At 40.7% G+C, this 17,040-nt stretch overlaps 1 long non-coding RNA gene across 1 annotated transcript in view; it reads right to left on the bottom strand.

The window, feature by feature from the left end:
* LOC133985995 (uncharacterized) overlaps positions 1-16,273 on the bottom strand; it is a 254,447-nt gene extending 238,174 nt beyond the window's left edge. Inside the window, exon 1 of the long non-coding RNA XR_009925489.1 lies at positions 16,239-16,273. This is a non-coding gene — a long non-coding RNA (uncharacterized LOC133985995). The remainder of the gene's footprint in view (positions 1-16,238) is intronic.
* Between the last annotated feature and the right edge of the window lie 767 nt (positions 16,274-17,040).

Below are 17,040 nucleotides of genomic sequence, written 5' to 3'. Positions count from 1 at the left end.
GGGAGTGAAACGTGTCGGACGGATCAAGATGGAGGATTCCCAGAATCAGGCTGCGGATCAGAGACGCGCCGCGATCCCTCCGAGAGGAGACGAGGTACACTCGAGACAAACGGGTGGAAAGTGGTTTTAACTTCAGATGAGATGCTGCACACACGCTGCCCACTGAGCCTTTTAAATGTTTTAATATTGTTTTTTGGACATTTTTGCATTTATTGGACAGTTGGTGGCTAATCTGGCCCTAACCCAGACACCCTAACCCTGACAGGACACAAGAGAAATGAGTATGACATGAAAAAACATCTCTTGCTGGACTCAAACCATGGACATTGTGGGTATATATAGCATCTGAAGAAGAGCCAGTATGGCTCGAAATGTCATGCTTTATTAAATTATACCTACATGGGAGCTCCTATGGTGTGCAGACTTTTGTTTTTACTCTTCTTATCATTGTGGGTATATGACATAGGCTATAATCAGTCAAGGGCTCTACAAACTGATCCTCCATTTTTATTTGCACTGACATTTATTCAGTCCTGCTTTTCTGCAGATGTGTCCAATGTTGGAGTGACATGGTGGTAACCTACTGGTTTAGATGTAAACCACATATAGCAACGTCTGTGGTTTGATTTCAGCCTTGCATCTTTATTGCAGATCATACCACTCTCTCTACACCTGTTTCCTGTCTAGTTCCAGAGCCACATACAGCCCAATTTGATCTCGAGTGGGCCAGACAAGTAAATTCATTGCACAATAACCTATAATATACAATATACATTATAACCTTACTATAATAAACCATCTAGTTACAGAACAGCGTGAGATGTGTTCAGGAAAATTAGTGTAATTTCAACATTATGTCTCTTTAGTCATTTTGCACAGAAGCTGCTGATTGAAAATATGTTGCACAATGAGCAATATATGAATGTTTTAAATACGACCACAATATGCATGTATTCTGCTCAGGGTGAAAAAAAAAGCCTCTGAAGCAGTGTTTTACACAAAGTAGGCTCCTCACAATTTAACCTGCTCCTGTAACCTGGCATCATGCTTTGCAAAGTTATCCAGTGGGCCAGATTGGACCCTTTGGCGGGCCGTGATCCATATGTTTGACACCCCTGTTCTACTCTTTCAATTGTCAAATAAGGCAAAAACCATGATAAAATATATATAATATAATGATAAAAGTGTAAAAGATTACAGTAGATTATTTAAAATGCCTGTTTTGATTGTGTCCCTTTATCATTTCAAATGTACTCAGAGACTAAAAGTTACAGAGTTATACCTTGTTTTTTTTTTTTTTTTACCTTTGCTTGTTCAGGAGGATTTATTTTGCATGAAAAAAAAGAAATGAAAAAAAAGCTTGTCAACAATGTATGAGAGTGCAGGACAAAATAACTGCTGCAGATGTTAAACCCTAAGTGAAAATACTTCTAGGAACGCTGTAAGGTTTGTTTTTCCAGGAGTGTAATGGAAGAAAAAGAGCCACTGCCTTTTGAAAATAGCTTTTTTGTCTGCTGTATTGTGTCTGAAACGCAGCGCCTGGGGAAAAAACAGGTGTATACAGAGAGAGAGAGAAAGAAAGAGAGAGAGAGGGAGAGAAGGAAAGATAGAGACCAGATGGAAAGAAGCAGCACTGGTTCATCTTTATAGATTAAACAGTAAAAATACATAAATAAGTTTGTATAGGAGTTAAATGTGGAGGTCTGCAGTGATAATTGATTGCAATCACGACTAAAATAAACATTAAAAAAGACTTTTGGAAACGCCATGGCAACATATTTCAACCCCCCAACTGTTAATCCATATGTTCTTTACATGTTCTGTACGTTCCACGCCGCCATCTCACCAATTAGCTGCTAAACGTGCTACTTCCTGTTCTGCTTTGAGGGTTTGAGGAAGCAACAGTGTGATAAACAAGCATTGTGTCGTCCTCCAGGGTCAAATTGACCCCGTCTGTTTTGACTGTTCCTTCTTTCGTCCCTTCCTTCCTTCATTCTGCCCTTCCTCCTTCTCTCTTTCTTTCCTTCCTCTCTCTTCCCTCCCTTCCTTCTTTGCTTACTCCATCCCCTTCTTCCTTCCTTCCGTCTGTCCTTCCTCCCTCCCTCCTCCTTTCCTTCCTTCCTTTCTTTCCTCCCTTCCTTCTTTCCACCTTCCCTACTTCTCTCTTTCTTTCCTCCCCCTACCTTCCTCCCTTCCTTTTTTACTCTGTCCATCTCACTTCCTCTTTTCCTTATTCCCTCTTTCCCTCCTTCCTTCCTCCTTTCCTTCCCTCCCTCCTTCCTTCCTTTCCTTCCTCCTTTCCACCTTCCCTACTTCTCTCTTTCTTTCCTCCCCCCCTACCTTCCTCCCTTCCTTTTTTCCTCTGTCCATCTCCCTTCCTCTTTTCCTGTCTCCCTCCCTCCTTCCTTCCTTCCTTCCTTCCTCCATCCTTTCCTTCCTTCTTCCTCCTTTCCTCCCTCCCTTCCTTCCTTCTTCCTCCCTTCCTTTCTTTGACTCGAGGACAACAGGAAGATTAAAGGAGAAATCGTGGACATTTTCAGACGTTTTTATAAGGTTTTTATTTGATCTGTTTAAGAGATTTTTTTATGTTAGTGTTCTTCGTTCATACATGACAGGAAATGCTTGTGAGATATTTGGCTCCTGCTGCACGGCGAGTTATAAATATTTTCATAAGCAGGAAGAAGACAGTTAGAGTTATTTGTTCTCTTACAGGCAGAATCAGCTCTTCACAGTGAATCCGCGGATAGATTTACACCCGAGTTTCATCATTTAATTTTTATTAAAGAGTGAATTCAGCAATCACTGAATGACAGGTCAAGTTTATTTCCTATTAAGTCAAACTCACTCATTATTTCAGCCATGCGAGTTGACATGAGAGAGCGCATTAGATTATTATTGTTGTTGCATGGAGAATTTATTGTCTTTGTGCATAAGAGATAATACAAATAATCAATTTGTTGCAGCGAACCTCTGAATGTTTGGCCGCTCGCTGCTGTGGTCTTATAATCTTTTTATCTTAATCTGATCTAATTCAGATTTGTGCCGTGTTGAAAGCGTTACAGAAATGTTAAAGGTCAACTGTGAGATTGCTGATGTGACTTTTGTTGTAAAAGTGACGCAAACGCTTATTCAGACATGAAGAGTTTAACATTAGGCATGATACATTACCATCAGATTCACAATTCTCATTCATAAATTCCCTATCAGTCATTAATACATGTTTGATTAAAGCTATGGAAAAAAGACATTCACTATCGCGTTTTTTTAGTCAATTTTTGCCTTTTTTTAATAAGCACAGGTCAAACTTGTATATTTGTATGAATGAAAAATGTGTATCAGTGGCACAAACATTTAAAAAAGGATGCATTTTATTTACATATTTGTATATTTAGGGTCACATCAAGCGGGAAGTTCCGGTCGAAGTAACTTAAAACTGCATTCTATCAAAAGGCCACCAGGGGGCGACCGTTTTGGTGTCAAAAGGACTTCCGTCTCTATACAAGTCAATGGAGAATTCACCAACTTCTCACTTGATTTCTAGCCTCAGTAAACGTTTTCAAAATGTGTTTATGGTCTCAATCGCTAGTTTAAAGCCTTCTTCAATGCAGTATGATGTTCATTTGGGACATTTTGGCCTCCCTGATTTTTATATTTGACGATAAAGCAGGGTATGCATTAGGGCGTGGCTACGTCGGGATTGACAAGTTGATTGGTTCACAGGTTCAGGAGGGCGCCTCATGCTCCTCCTGATGCCCATATAAGTAGAATCCATGTTTTTATTTTTCCCAGCATTCACCTGAAATTTTCAAGATGGCGCTGCTCAGATCTGATACTATTGGCCTCCGAGCAACAGTCCACAAACCAATGTTACGTCCATTTCTTATATACAGTCTATGGGTCACATTAGGAAAAATCTGGCTAAAATAAATGTTTATAAGGTGTTTTTACAGCTGTCAAGTGTAAAAAAAATGGGTCAAATTTGATCCTGAACAATATAAAAGAGTTAAAATGTCAACAATTCAATTTATGCAGATCTTATTAGCTGATTGAGGCAGCTTCTCAATGTATACATGTTTTTTTGTGTTGTGATGCTGCTTTGATTTAATACATATTACAGTGTGCAGATCTTCTCATTGTTCATGTGTATAAAGGAAACATCTTATACTCTGAATATGAGGCAGCTCAGAGTCTCCACAACTGACACTGAGAGTTATTTGCAAATCACATCCGACGAGGTCAGTGTTGTTTTTGTCCTTTGCACTCTTAACCAAAGAGAGAGAAAAGCTGCCTGAACACGTTCCATCAGCTCACATTTACCCCTTCTTCCTCCTCCTCCTCCTCCTCCTCTTCCTCCCCATGTCACCCCTCAGCATCATCCACCGCTGCATCACCCGTGACAACCTCAACAGTGAAATAACACAGAAACAGGCGTGACTCCGGCGACGCCTGTTAACACGGAGCTGCTTTGTGTCACAAGCGGCGGATTCGGTGTGTTTGGAGCGCTCAGATAAAAAAGCTCTGATTGATTGGCCTCGTCTAACGTGGCGAGAGACAGAAAACACTCGCCACATCTCAGCAACAATTACCCGTCCCTCCACGCCGGCTGTCAGCGCACTAATTCATCTGTCATCATCCCACTTCTCCCAGTAGAATCAGACTGACAGCGAGCCCAGTATCAGTCACACAGCATTACACTCCTGTTGGCTTTCATTAGCTCCACTTTGTCTTTCACCATGAAAGACGCTGGATTCTATTTTACCCTTAAAACTAATGTTTCTGCTTGTTCTTCATATGCACGCTGGGAGCTCGACGCAAGCTTGTGTCATAAAAATGTTGATAACTTCAACCGATTCAACCCTGTCGGATGCATCCATGCACCTACAGAACTTTATTTTAAAGCTGCATTATTAGATTGTTTTTGTTGCGGTAGGGAATTACAAAGTCCATGACAAGCTGAAACACATATTTCAGACATATTATCATCTTGTAAAGTTGTTACGGTGAACATAGAAATGCAGAACAACATGATAATCCCATTGGAGTCATATTTGTGTCCAATCACATTTGAGTATTAGGCTCTTTAGCTGCGAGATGTTCCACTTTCTTCTCCTCCTAGTCTCAAATGTTGTGTCTGTTGTTTGCTGCTGGACAGGAAGCTCACACATGGTTTGCACACTGAGGCTGGACCAGACAGTAAATGTCCTGTAAAACCAAAACAATCAGCTAAAAGGAGCCAAATTAGCCACTGGCTATAATCTTGTGTATTTACATGTTAATGTTTTTTTTATCAATATGCATTGTCCCTGTCTTTTAAATAAATAAATCTACAAATCTATAAATCTACAAATCTTCATCTTGTCAATGTCAGCCTTGTTACTGCTCTCTGTGTGTTGTGTGTCTTGTTTTGTATTGTACTGCTTTTGCTTTGTCTGTCAAAGCACTTTGTAAATGTTGTTTAGTTTTTAAAAGGTGCTATATAAATAAATGTATTATTACAAGCAAAAAACGTGATTTATAAAGGGGCTAAATGCATATATATATATATATATATACCATGTGCTGAAAACCCGTTGACATACAGGCAAAACAACCCAAAAGAAACTATTTCAATTTCATAAAAACAGTAGAATACAACTCCCGTGCAATCTGATGGTATATCTGAGTAGTATATGTGGCAGCCTGAAGGAAGGATTCTGATTGGCTGTAAGGCTGCTGTATGGTCCATAGGAAGGATTCTGATTGGCTGTCAGGCTGCTATTTGGTTTATAAGAAGGATTCTGATTGGCTGTCAGGCTGCTGTTTGGTTTATAGGAAGGATTCTGATTGGCTGTCAGGCTGCTGTATGGTTTATAGGAAGGATTCTGATTGGCTGTCAAGCTGCTGTTTGGTTTATAGGAAGGATTCTGATTGGCTGTCAGGCTGCTGTTTGGTTTATAAGAAGGATTCTGATTGGCTGTCAGGCTGCTGGTTGGTTTATAGGAAGGATTCTGATTGGCTGTCAGGCTGCTGTACAGTTTATAGGAAGGATTCTGATTGGCTGTCAGGGTTTCTCTGAGAGTGATCCAACAATATTGTTCACCATTGTCAATGTTGTTATTGTTGCGGTGTGGACTCCTCCATCCACTGGAGTTAGAACCATTTTTAAACCTATATATTTAATAGTTATTGTTTTAGTTCTTGGTGTGGACAAACCTTAAGTCATGTAGTGACTCTGCTTAAAGAAATCCAAGCAAAAAAAGCCTGAGTTTTTAAGCTTACATATGTTTAAAGCTCTTGTAACAAGGTAACCCAGATACCCTCCTCCAAAGCCAACATCCTCCAGCTCCTTTAGGGGGATCTGGAGTCATTCCCAAGCTAGAAGATGAATGTAATCCCTCCAGTGTGGGTCTGACCTCGGGTCTCCCACCAAGTCTGCTTTACCGAACTACCTCAGCTTGCTCCTTTCAACACGAAGGAGCAGTGGCTCTAATCCAAGCTCCTTCTAAACTCCTCAACACACTCCTGCTCCGTTCTCACCTTCATTCATGACCAATATCATGTTATTAAACCACACATATTGTCCCCATTTAAAGTTACCTTTTGGGAAATAAGCCAGTTTAAATGAGTCAGTCTTGTTGAAGGATTTTACCAATTAGTTGAAGCTCCTCATAGAGTTTGTGCCAGCGTCTCTAGATGGTTTTTCTAATTTCTAAAGAGCAATAATTACTATCAGTCACATCAGGTGTTTGTGGTACCATCAGACATCCTGGAGACACTTTTGTTGCTGAATTCAAAGCTTTTTTAAAATTTTTATCTCACCTTTTTTCGAGCATTTAGTGATGAAAAGACAGCTTTCCTTTTGGGAGAAGGGGGAATGAGGTGTTTCCATTATTTTGTCCACCCCCTTGGATTTTTTTTTTTTTGAAGTGGCCCCTGGGGAGAGTATTTCCAGAGAGGATGATGGGAGTTTCTGACAGCTCGTCTCCTCCCTCCTGCATGACTTAGCAGGGCCCAGCGGAGCGTTGCGGGGTTCGATTCCCTCTGTGGCAGCTGAAGAGCAGGGAGGGGGGGGTGAGGCGGGGGGGGGCGAGGTTGTCTCTGGGGGGGCAGAGGTCATCTCCAGGGGCCGAAGGCTTCTCCTCATCCTCACCCCTGAGGTCTGGCTCAAACTTTTCCTTTTCATCGGTCAGTTGATAGAGAAGCTGCAGAAGCTTGAACCTCAGTATCCAGGATGGTTTGGTTGTTTCTGGCTTTGTGTCACATGCACCAAACCCAACTTAAAAACTAAAGATTATCTTAAATAATATAAAAATAATAATAATCACTTCTACTTCTCAATAAGGCAATCATGAAAACCCCACAAATTACATAACATTCATCCTGAGAATACAATTTAGACCTCTAAACCTCTAAAACCCAATTTAACCAGGAATAAAGATGCAGTAAATAAAATAATAAAATAATTAAAATAAAAAATAAATAAAAAATAAAATAAAAAATAATATAAATAAAATTAATACAAATATAATAAATAGTAGAAATAAAAATTGTAAGAAATAATGATTAAAAATAAAAATGTATATAAAATAAATAAAAATATAATAAATAATAGAAATACAAATATAAGAAATTATAAAGATTAAAATAAAGCAATAATAGACATTAAAGAAATAACATCTTATAAATAATAGAAATAAAAATATAACAAATTATACAAATAAAAAAATAAGAAATATTATAAATAAAATAAATTAAAATATAAGAACTAATATAAATTAAAAATATAAATTAAGAAATAATAAAGATAAAAAATACATAGATATTAATTTTCATATTTTTAACTGACTACTACTCAATTTTGTGATAATGTTGTTACATACATTTTTATTTTTATTCATTTTATGTTGGTTTGTTTTGTTTTTTAACTATGTTTTAAAGTACTTGATGTTATATTTATATGTATGAAAAGTGTTATGAAAATAAAGTCTGAATGATGTTGGATTCATATACACTTATTCCTGCTATTCTTCCCTCTTATGACTCTTCCTCTCTCTTTCATGTCTATTTTTATGTCTTACCATCTCATACACATTTTATTGTTGAGCCAATAGGAGGCCAGTTCCTTTCTTTTCCAAACTAACTTCTATTACGAACCTTTAAACCTCTCCTCGGTCTCTAAAGCCTCGTTCAGAGACTGGATTTATATCTCTAGAGGAGGCGATTTCAACATTACTTACCCTGGTCAGTGATTTTAATCCAGTTCAGAGCACATATGTGGGTCATTTTTCACCCCCAGTAATAATTAGAGCTTCTGTTTTGCAGTGAACTTGCTGCTACAGTATACGCCTGTTATTTAAATCCCCTTCGGAGCTGCGTCCTCTTATTTTAAAGTTGCTCTCCGCAGAAAGAGCTGCTGCTTCTGCTTCTGCTGATAGATGGAAACATGGAAACACCAAAATACAGGCCTGGGAACCCAAATGATGGCGTGGCCTCATAACCTTTGTGTCGTCCTCCCGGGTCAAATTGACCCCGTCTGTTTTGACTGTTCCTTCTTTCCTCCCTTCCTTCCATCCGTCTGTCCTTCCTCCCTCCCTCCTTCTCTCTTTCTTTCCTTCCTCTCTTTCCTCCCTTCCTTCTTTCCTACCTCCATCCCCCTTTCTTCCCTCTTTCTTTCCTTCCTTCCTTCCTTCCTTCCTTTCCTTCCTTCCTCCCTCCCTCCTTCTATCTTTCTTTCCTCCCCCCTACCTTCCTCCCTTCCTTCTTTCCTCTGTCCTTCTTTCTTTCCTTCCTCCCTACCTCATTCCTTCTTTCCTCCGTCCTTCCTTCCTTCCTCCCTTCCTTCTTTCCTTTCCTTCCTCCCTCCTTTCCTTCCTTCCCTCCTTTCCTTCTTCCCTTCCTCCCTCCTTTCCTTCCTTCCCTCCTTTCCTTCTTCCCTTCCTTCCTCCTTTCCTCCCTTCTTCCCCCCTTCCATCCTTCCTTCTTCCTCCCTTCCTTCCTTCCTTGACTCGAGGACAACAGGAGGGTTAAACCTTGATTCATGTCTCAGAGAGCAGAGAGAGTGTATTTTTTAGCTTTTACACCACTAAACATCTCCTATCACACAATATCATGTCCTATTTTACCTAAGACATGAAAATATAACATAGCAATAATGATGTAAATGTTATTTTATATGTAAAGGTAAAATGAGCAGAGCTTTATGGAACTGTGGGGTTTATTGTATAACCATTAGAGCCATCAGTCTTCACTGCTACATCATAAAAAGAAATCCTCATAACTACTATCTTATTAAAACTATTAACTATTCATTTCACTAAAACACATGTCAATAGATACGGAGATAATTTGACCCAGAACAGGTATAAAAGAAAATTATATTTGGGTGTTTTTACTGCTGTCAAATGTCAAATTTGCCTTTAAAACTGTATTTAAGGGGTTCAATTTTGCAGATTGAAGCCATTTAAAGTATGCTAAATTAGGTATTTCCACTTTATGTTGCAGGAAATTGGTATTATTAAGGCAGCATTGATGAATGTTTGCTGCTAAACTCACAAAAGAGCTTTCTGATTGGCTGCATTAACAAGCCACTGATGTTGACCTGATAAAAATAAAACCCTCTATTTTTTAACAGTGGGAGTAAATTCAGCGCGGCAGGTTGAATCAGAAGCACTCGAGCCTCCATCCATCTTTAATCGAAGCATGAGTTCAGCAGGCTGCACAACGCCTCTTTGTCTCTCAGTCGTTTTTTTTTTTTTTTTATCAGCCGCCAGCCAGCGTACTGCTTTTTTTTATTCTCCGCTGTGAGCCACACAGTTATTAGATCAGGGATGAGGAGGAGCCAGGGGAGTCCGGACGTTGCTGGAAACCCGGCAGAACGGCCCTGACCGACGCTCAGACTCATTCAAGCTGACGACTCCGGCACACGGCGGAGAAACCAGGAAGCAGAAGCTGTCAGCAAGACGACGATAAAAACCCTCCAACATCAAACCTGCATCCCTGACTTTACTGTTACTCTTTAACAGAAACACATGAGTCAGACATGGAGCAGATATTAAATTAAACATTAAACTGTGTTTCTAGGTGTTGTTGTGGAGTATTAATGCATAAAGCAACCCTCCTTTTGTTGCTCTAGAAGAAAAAAGCTGTGAAATCTGAGTAAATTCTGCATTTTGTATTTAACCTTTGTGTCGTCCTCCCGGGTCAAATTGTTCCCGGCTGTTATGACTGTTCCTTCTGTCCTCCCTTCCTTCCTTCCGTCTGTCCTTCCTCCTTCCTTCTCTCTTTCTTTCCTTCCTACGTTCCCCCTCCCTTCTTTCCTTCATCTTTTCCTTACTTACTCCCTCCCTCCTTCCTTCTGTCCTCCGTTCTTTCCTCCCTTCCTCCATTCCTCCCTCCCTCCTTCCTTCCTTTCCTTCCTCCCTTCTTCCCTCCCTCCCTCCATTCCTTCCTTCTTCCTCCCTTCTTCCCACCTTTCCTTCCTTCTTCCTTCCTCCCTTCCTTCCTTCCTCCCTCCCTCCAATCCTTCCTTCTTCCTTCCTCCCTTCAGTCCTCACTTTCCTCCCTTCCTTCCTCCCTCCTTTAATTTCTTGCTTTTTCCTCCCTTCCTCCCTCCTTTCCTTCCTTCTTCCTCCATTCCTCCCTCCTTTCCTCCTCCCTTCCTTCCTTCCTCCCTCCCTCCATTCCTTCCTTCTTCCTTCCTCCCTTCATTCTTTCCTTTCCTCCCTTCCTTCCTCCCTCCTTTAATTTCTTGCTTCTTCCTCCCTTCCTCCCTCCTTTCCTTCCTCCTCCCTTCCTTCCTTTTCTCGAGGACAACAGGAGGGTTAAAAACTAAAGCTGCAACAATTAGTCAATTAATCAAATGTTAACTGGCAACTATTTTGATGATCAAATCATTGTTTTAGTGTTTATTTTAAGCAAAAATGCCAAAAATCTGAAAGTTTCAGCGTCTCAAATGTGAGCAATTGATCATAATGTACATATCATGCACAGTAAAGAGATATTTCACCCTTTATTTCACCACAGCAGCTCCAGTGTGGCCTCAGATGGTGAGTATTACATAAAGTAGGAGGTGATTTTTGACCATGTTTCAACATTTATGGACACAGAGATAAATAAAAGTGATTCCTTTCTTCATAAATGGAGGCAGATTGAAAAGCTTTCACACAGAGAGAGGATGTTTGTTGATTAAACACGGATGTAACGTTGCATATTTTCTCTCCTGGAAGTATAAAACAGAAGAATAGTTGCCAGGAATGATAAAGAAGAGCTAGAGAGAGAGAGAGAGAGAGAGAGAGAGAGAGAGAGAGAGAGAGAGAGAGAGAGAAGTTCAAACCCTGACTCCCCTCTATCTCACCTCCGCTCAGCTGACCAATCACAGCGTGAAGAAGGTGTGAGCATCGGCTCGTGACCCTACATGTAGCGTCACCACCTTTTTTTGACACTTCTGCAGGATGCAAAGTGTCTGACTCGTGTAGTTGTGCCGTTGGTTAGAAGTTGATATTCTACATGATGTATACGAAGCAGAAATAAACTGCCGTCGTGATTGACAGGTTGATTGGTTCACAGGTTCAGGAGGGCGGACAGTTAGACTGCAGGAAATAGCCGTGAACTTGTTTCACACCGACAGTTTTCTCCGGAGTTTTGTGGTTATAGTCGTAACAGCTAACTTGGTTAGCATCACCAGGTTGCCGGTGTAGACTGTGGTAGATCAAGCCCTCCACACCTCCCCCGCTCCGTCCTCTTGCTCCTCCTGATGCCCATATAAGTAAAATCTGTGTTTTTATTTTTCCCGGAAATTTTCAAGATGGCGCTGCTCAGATCCGATACTATTGGCTTCCGAGCAGCAGTCCACAAACCAATGGGTGACGTCACGGATGTTACGTCCATTTCTTATATACAGTCTATGGTCGTGATTTAGAAACTGCTCCTTCAAAAATAGAAATGCTGTGGATTGATAACACAGCCGTTCCACGCCGCAGACGGACCAGGTGGAAATTGGGCTTTACTGACTTTACATTGGTATTGTTTCTGTGATATTGACACGTAAAGTTTACATATTAGACGCCAGAAACACGGGTTCCAGTGTTCAGAGGGTTAGGGTTATTTCATGTTTTCCTTTGAAACCAGGTTGTGTAGGGAAGGTGTGAGTGGAGGGAGTTTCTAAATTTAATAGACCATCCAAAAAGCACATCAGAGGAAGTAAACTAACTCCTATAGTGTATTACTATATGTTGGGTCTTGAGGTGTCCACATACTTGTGTCCATGTTGTAATGATGGCTGGAAATGATCTGAAAAGTATTTTTTTGGAGACAACTTTTTAAACTTTCTCATCAAAATCAACAAAAAAAAAAGTCTAAACTCATTTCTTCCCACTAATTATCAGGCGTTTCAGATAATGACTGCGCTAAATGTTTTTCAGAGTACGAACCTTTTTAATGTGATGAAAGGTGTCACATCGGTGGGAGAAAAAAAAAAAAAACACCATTCATCTGGATACGATAGCGGCTCCGGTCGAAACCGCTGAGCAGCAGCAGCCGCAGCATAACGTTACACCCAGCAGATAATGACAGTAGTGCTCAGGAGGAAATTAAATGTCAAGCTGCTGCCTTTGATTTCTGCTAAATGGAGCGCTAATTACATACAAAAGCTTGGAGAATCCAGCCGCCGTCCCTGTCTGTCACATTTCCTCTCCCTTTGACCCGTCTCCATGAAGATAAAAGGAGACATCCATCTAGAAAAGACCTCATCCACCACCACCCCCCCCCCCCCCCCCCCTCTCTCCTCCCCTTCCTCTTCCTCCTCTTCCTCTCGTCCCTCCTCCTCACCGCCTCGTGTCACAAGTGTCGCCGACGAGGCTGAAAATGGACGATTTACACCTGGAATGAGTCAACAACGTCCAGGAATAGTTTCTTTAAGACTGTGTGTGTGTGTGTGTGTGTGTGTGTGTGTGTGTGTGTGTGTGTGTGTGTGTGTGTGTGTGTGTGTGTGTGACTCATACCCGACAATAAACCCCTCTCTAAGCCAAAAAACAAGAAAGCCCCCCTCTGTTACAGTAATGAGTTGAAGTGTTTGAGCATTTTCTTCTTGTAAAATACAAAGTTAATTTACACGAGGAGCATCTGAGCAATTAGTTATATTTACTCTTTTTAATGTGAGCCTTAAAAAATAAATAAATAAACTGCATGAGGGCGTGAGAGTAATAGTTTAATATTTTAACTGAAATAAAATTCTAATGTCAAAATAAGCCTGTTGTAATTAAAAGAAAACAACAAAAACTAAATGAATGTGTTGTTTTCATCCAGACAGTTTTGACCCAAGAGGACAACAAGCTTTAATTAAAAAAATGAGGTATGACTTTATTTAAATGAGACATATTAGCCATAATTTTAAAGAGTTTGTGTAAAACCTCTGGTGATAAATTAGAATGAAAATGGCTAAAAAGGTCTAACACAGAATTAGGTGATAATTTAAACCTTTATCTTTTATAAACAGTCAAACCTAATTGGGTCAATTTTGACCCGGAAAGACAAGCGATGCTCTTACAACCACTGTGTTATATCTCCCTTATTATTTCAGTTTGCTTTATGCTTTATTTGTATATATTACCAGATAATTAGCTCATAATACAATCATTAACTACTGTTTTGACCCAAATAAAAGACAATTGCTGGGTCTTAAATCACACACTTCCACTTCTGTGTAGTACACTGTGCACTATGTACTTACTTTCTACAGGTTAGTGTCTCAAATCAAACACAGCACTTATGTTTGCATTCACATTATTGTTTGCAGTATCAAATCATTTTAAATTAACCCAATAAACCTAGGGATGGTTTATATGTGACAACAGTATAGTGGAGCTTAGTGCATAAAAACAAATGTATAATTTACATTTGTATAATGTGGTGATGTTCTATCCTGATGAGGAGCCGCTCATTTCCTTGTACTTGAGGCGGTAAAAAGTGGTCCCTCCCCTTCTGCTACGGAGCCAAGATGGCGACCGTTGAGGGCGAGACGTGTCCATAGTTACACACTTGACATTTTTTGCACTATGAGTAAAATATGGGTACTCATAGTGCTGCATGTCTCCATACTTCTCAGTTTTAACGTACTCATGCACTTACAATATTAACCCTCATGTTGTCCTCGAGTCAAGGAAGGAAGGGAGGAAGAAGGAAGGAAAGGAGGAAAAAAGGGAGGAAGAAGGAAGGGAGGAGAAGGAAGGAAGAAGGAAGGAAAGGAGGAAGGAAGAAGGAAGGAAAGGAGGGAGGAAGGAAGGGAGGAAAGGAAAGAAGGAAGGGAGGAAGGAAGGTAGGAGGGAGGGAGGAAAGAAGGAAGGAGGGAGGGAGGGAAAAAGGAAAAGAGGAAGGGAGGAAGGAAGGAAAGAAGGACAGAGGAAAAAGGGAAGGGAGGAAGGTAGGGGGGAGGAAATAAAGAGAGAAGGAGGAAGGTAGGAGGAAGGAAGGAAGGAAGAAAGGGGGATGGAAGAAGGAAAGAAGGAAGGGAGGAAAGAGACAGGAAGGAAATAAATAGAGAAGGATGAAGGGAGGAAGGACAGATGGAAGGAAGGAAGGGAGGAAAGAAGGAACAGTCAAAACAGACGGGGAGGATGACAGGAAGGTTAAGAAGTGTAAGAACAGAAGAAGAGATTTGAGACACAGCAACATGTTCAATTTGTCGTCCGAAAGGTGGCAACAGTCACTAAAACTACTGAGAGGGTTTCAAAGTGTGACATCGTGCCAGACTGTGCAGTTTGAGGCTTGTGATTTAAGACACATTTTTTTTTTTTTTTTTTAAAGGAAACCTAATTGCCTCCATGAGCTGTGTGTCACAACCGCTGCTGCAGCTCTAACTGCTGACTGTGTTGATAAGCAGGCGAATCAGCAGCCAGACTACAATAACTAACTTCCTGTTGTTTTTCTGAACATCGGCGTGCACCTGTCTCTTTCTCCTCAGGCAGCATCTCTCTCTCTCTCTCTCTCTCTTCATACCCCCTCCCCTCCCATCACCTCCTCCACTTCAACTCTCGCCTCCGACTTTCCAAAAAAACCTCCGCTCTAACTGATGCATCAGGGCTTTTTTACAGCCTCGGTTTTGATTAAACAGAAAAACACTCTCATCAGGTCACAGAGAGCAGAGACATGGAGGAGACGCTCGTACATAACACATTACATTGATGGTGTGCAACTGTAATTTTACTGTTGAATCTGATGACACTCAGCAGCCGAGGAATGATTGAAACTGCTCTCCGAAGGAAACTCTGAAAATGCCTTTAATATTAGGCCCATAATTCATGTCGGAGCCTGTATGACTGCACCAACACAGAGCTCTAAAACAGCCATAAAGCTGTAACTAACACACAGAGAGCGCCTCTGTAATTGACAATAAAAACAATAAAAAAAACAACTTGTGAATGGAGATGTGGAGACGGCAGTCAGTGCTAATATCCCACATCCTCAAAAGTTGAGGCTGCTTGAGTTTTTAATGTACTGTAGAGAGCAGCAGCTGCTGTAATGAAATGTAATGAAGCTCTGTAATCAAAGGCAATTTCACAAACACACACAGAGAAAGAGAGAAAGAGAGAGAGAGAGAGAGAGAAAGAGAGAGAGAGAGAGAGAGAGAGAGAGAGTATGATTCATAGACTTCCAGGGTAGTAGTAGTAGAAGTAGAACTAGTAGTACAAGACATAAAGGAAAAGATACAGCAGCAGCAGTAGTAATTGTAGTAGTAGTAGTGGGAGTTGGAGGTCTGTCGTATAGCTGCAGCTCTCAGGAGTGTGTGTCAATATTTACTCGTGTATAATAATGCATGAATGGATCCGAGTGAAGCATCTGATTCAGCTGCTGGATGATGTGCAGAGAAGCTCTTTGTTTTAAACTCTGATTCAACGTGTGATGCATCGTCATGTTTGCCCAAAAAGTTGTTGTTTTTTTAAAGTGAGATAAAGCATGAGCAGCTTTGTAAAGGATGTAGCTTATATGACTAAGATGATACTGTGTGTTCAGACAGACTGCAAAATGGATTTTAGATGTTTAAACTTTGTGTCATACTCCCGGGTCAAATTGACCCCGTCTGTTTTGACTGTTGTTTCTTTCCTTCTTTCCTCTCTCCCTCCTTCTCTCTTTCTTTCCTCCCCATTGCCTTCCTTCTTTCATTCCTTCCTCCTTCCTCTTTTCCTTTCTCTCTCTCCCTCCCTCCTACCTTCTCTCCCTTCCTCCCTTCTTCCCTCCTCCTTTTCTCTTTCTTTCCTCCCCATTACCTTCCTTCTTTCCTCTGTCCTTGTTTCCTTCCTTCCTCCCTTCCTCTTTTCCTTTCTCCCTTCCTCCTAATTTCCTTCCTTTCTTTCTCCCACTTTTCCTTCCTTCCTCCCTCCATTCCTTCCCTCCTTCCTTCTTTCCTCCCTCCCTCCTACCTTCCTTCCTTCTTTCCTCCGTCCTTCCTTTCCTCCCTCCCTTCCTTCTTTCCTTTCCGTCCTTCCTCCCTCCTTTCCTTCCTCGATTCGAGGACAAAAGGAGGCTTAATAGGGACAGATGCAATATAAATAGACAGGCTAGGTATCACAGTGTTTATAGTGAAGGCTAATGTGCAACAACTCTACATGTTATACGTACCTCAGTAATAATTAACACAATCAAAAAGAAGATAAACAAGATCAAACATGGTAAACATGAAACTAGACTGAATAGTTGTGAGTTTTTGGGCCCATGTGGTTCTGGACATAAAAAAGTAGGGTTGCATGATTATAATAGCAAAAAATGTTTCCAATTATTCTGCAATTTCAGAACATAACATTTATATTGCACTTCAGAAGTGTTTTATTGCACACACAGGATGAGCATGATTACACACACACACACACACACACACACACACACACACACACACACACACACACACACACACACACACACACACACACACACACACACACACACTGAGCTGTTAGATGGGTGAGATTTTAGGTTGGTGCCTCCACAAAGAAATACAACAATAACACCTCAACTCCAAGAACCTCAGACAGTGAATTTACAATAAATGAAGTGTAACAATGGTTCCTCAAG

This window comes from Scomber scombrus, chromosome 9, assembly GCF_963691925.1.
Source record: "Scomber scombrus chromosome 9, fScoSco1.1, whole genome shotgun sequence".
Taxonomy (NCBI): Eukaryota; Metazoa; Chordata; class Actinopteri; order Scombriformes; family Scombridae; genus Scomber; species Scomber scombrus.
Note: the sequence above shows the minus strand (reverse complement) of the source record. Positions and strands in the feature narration are given on the sequence as shown.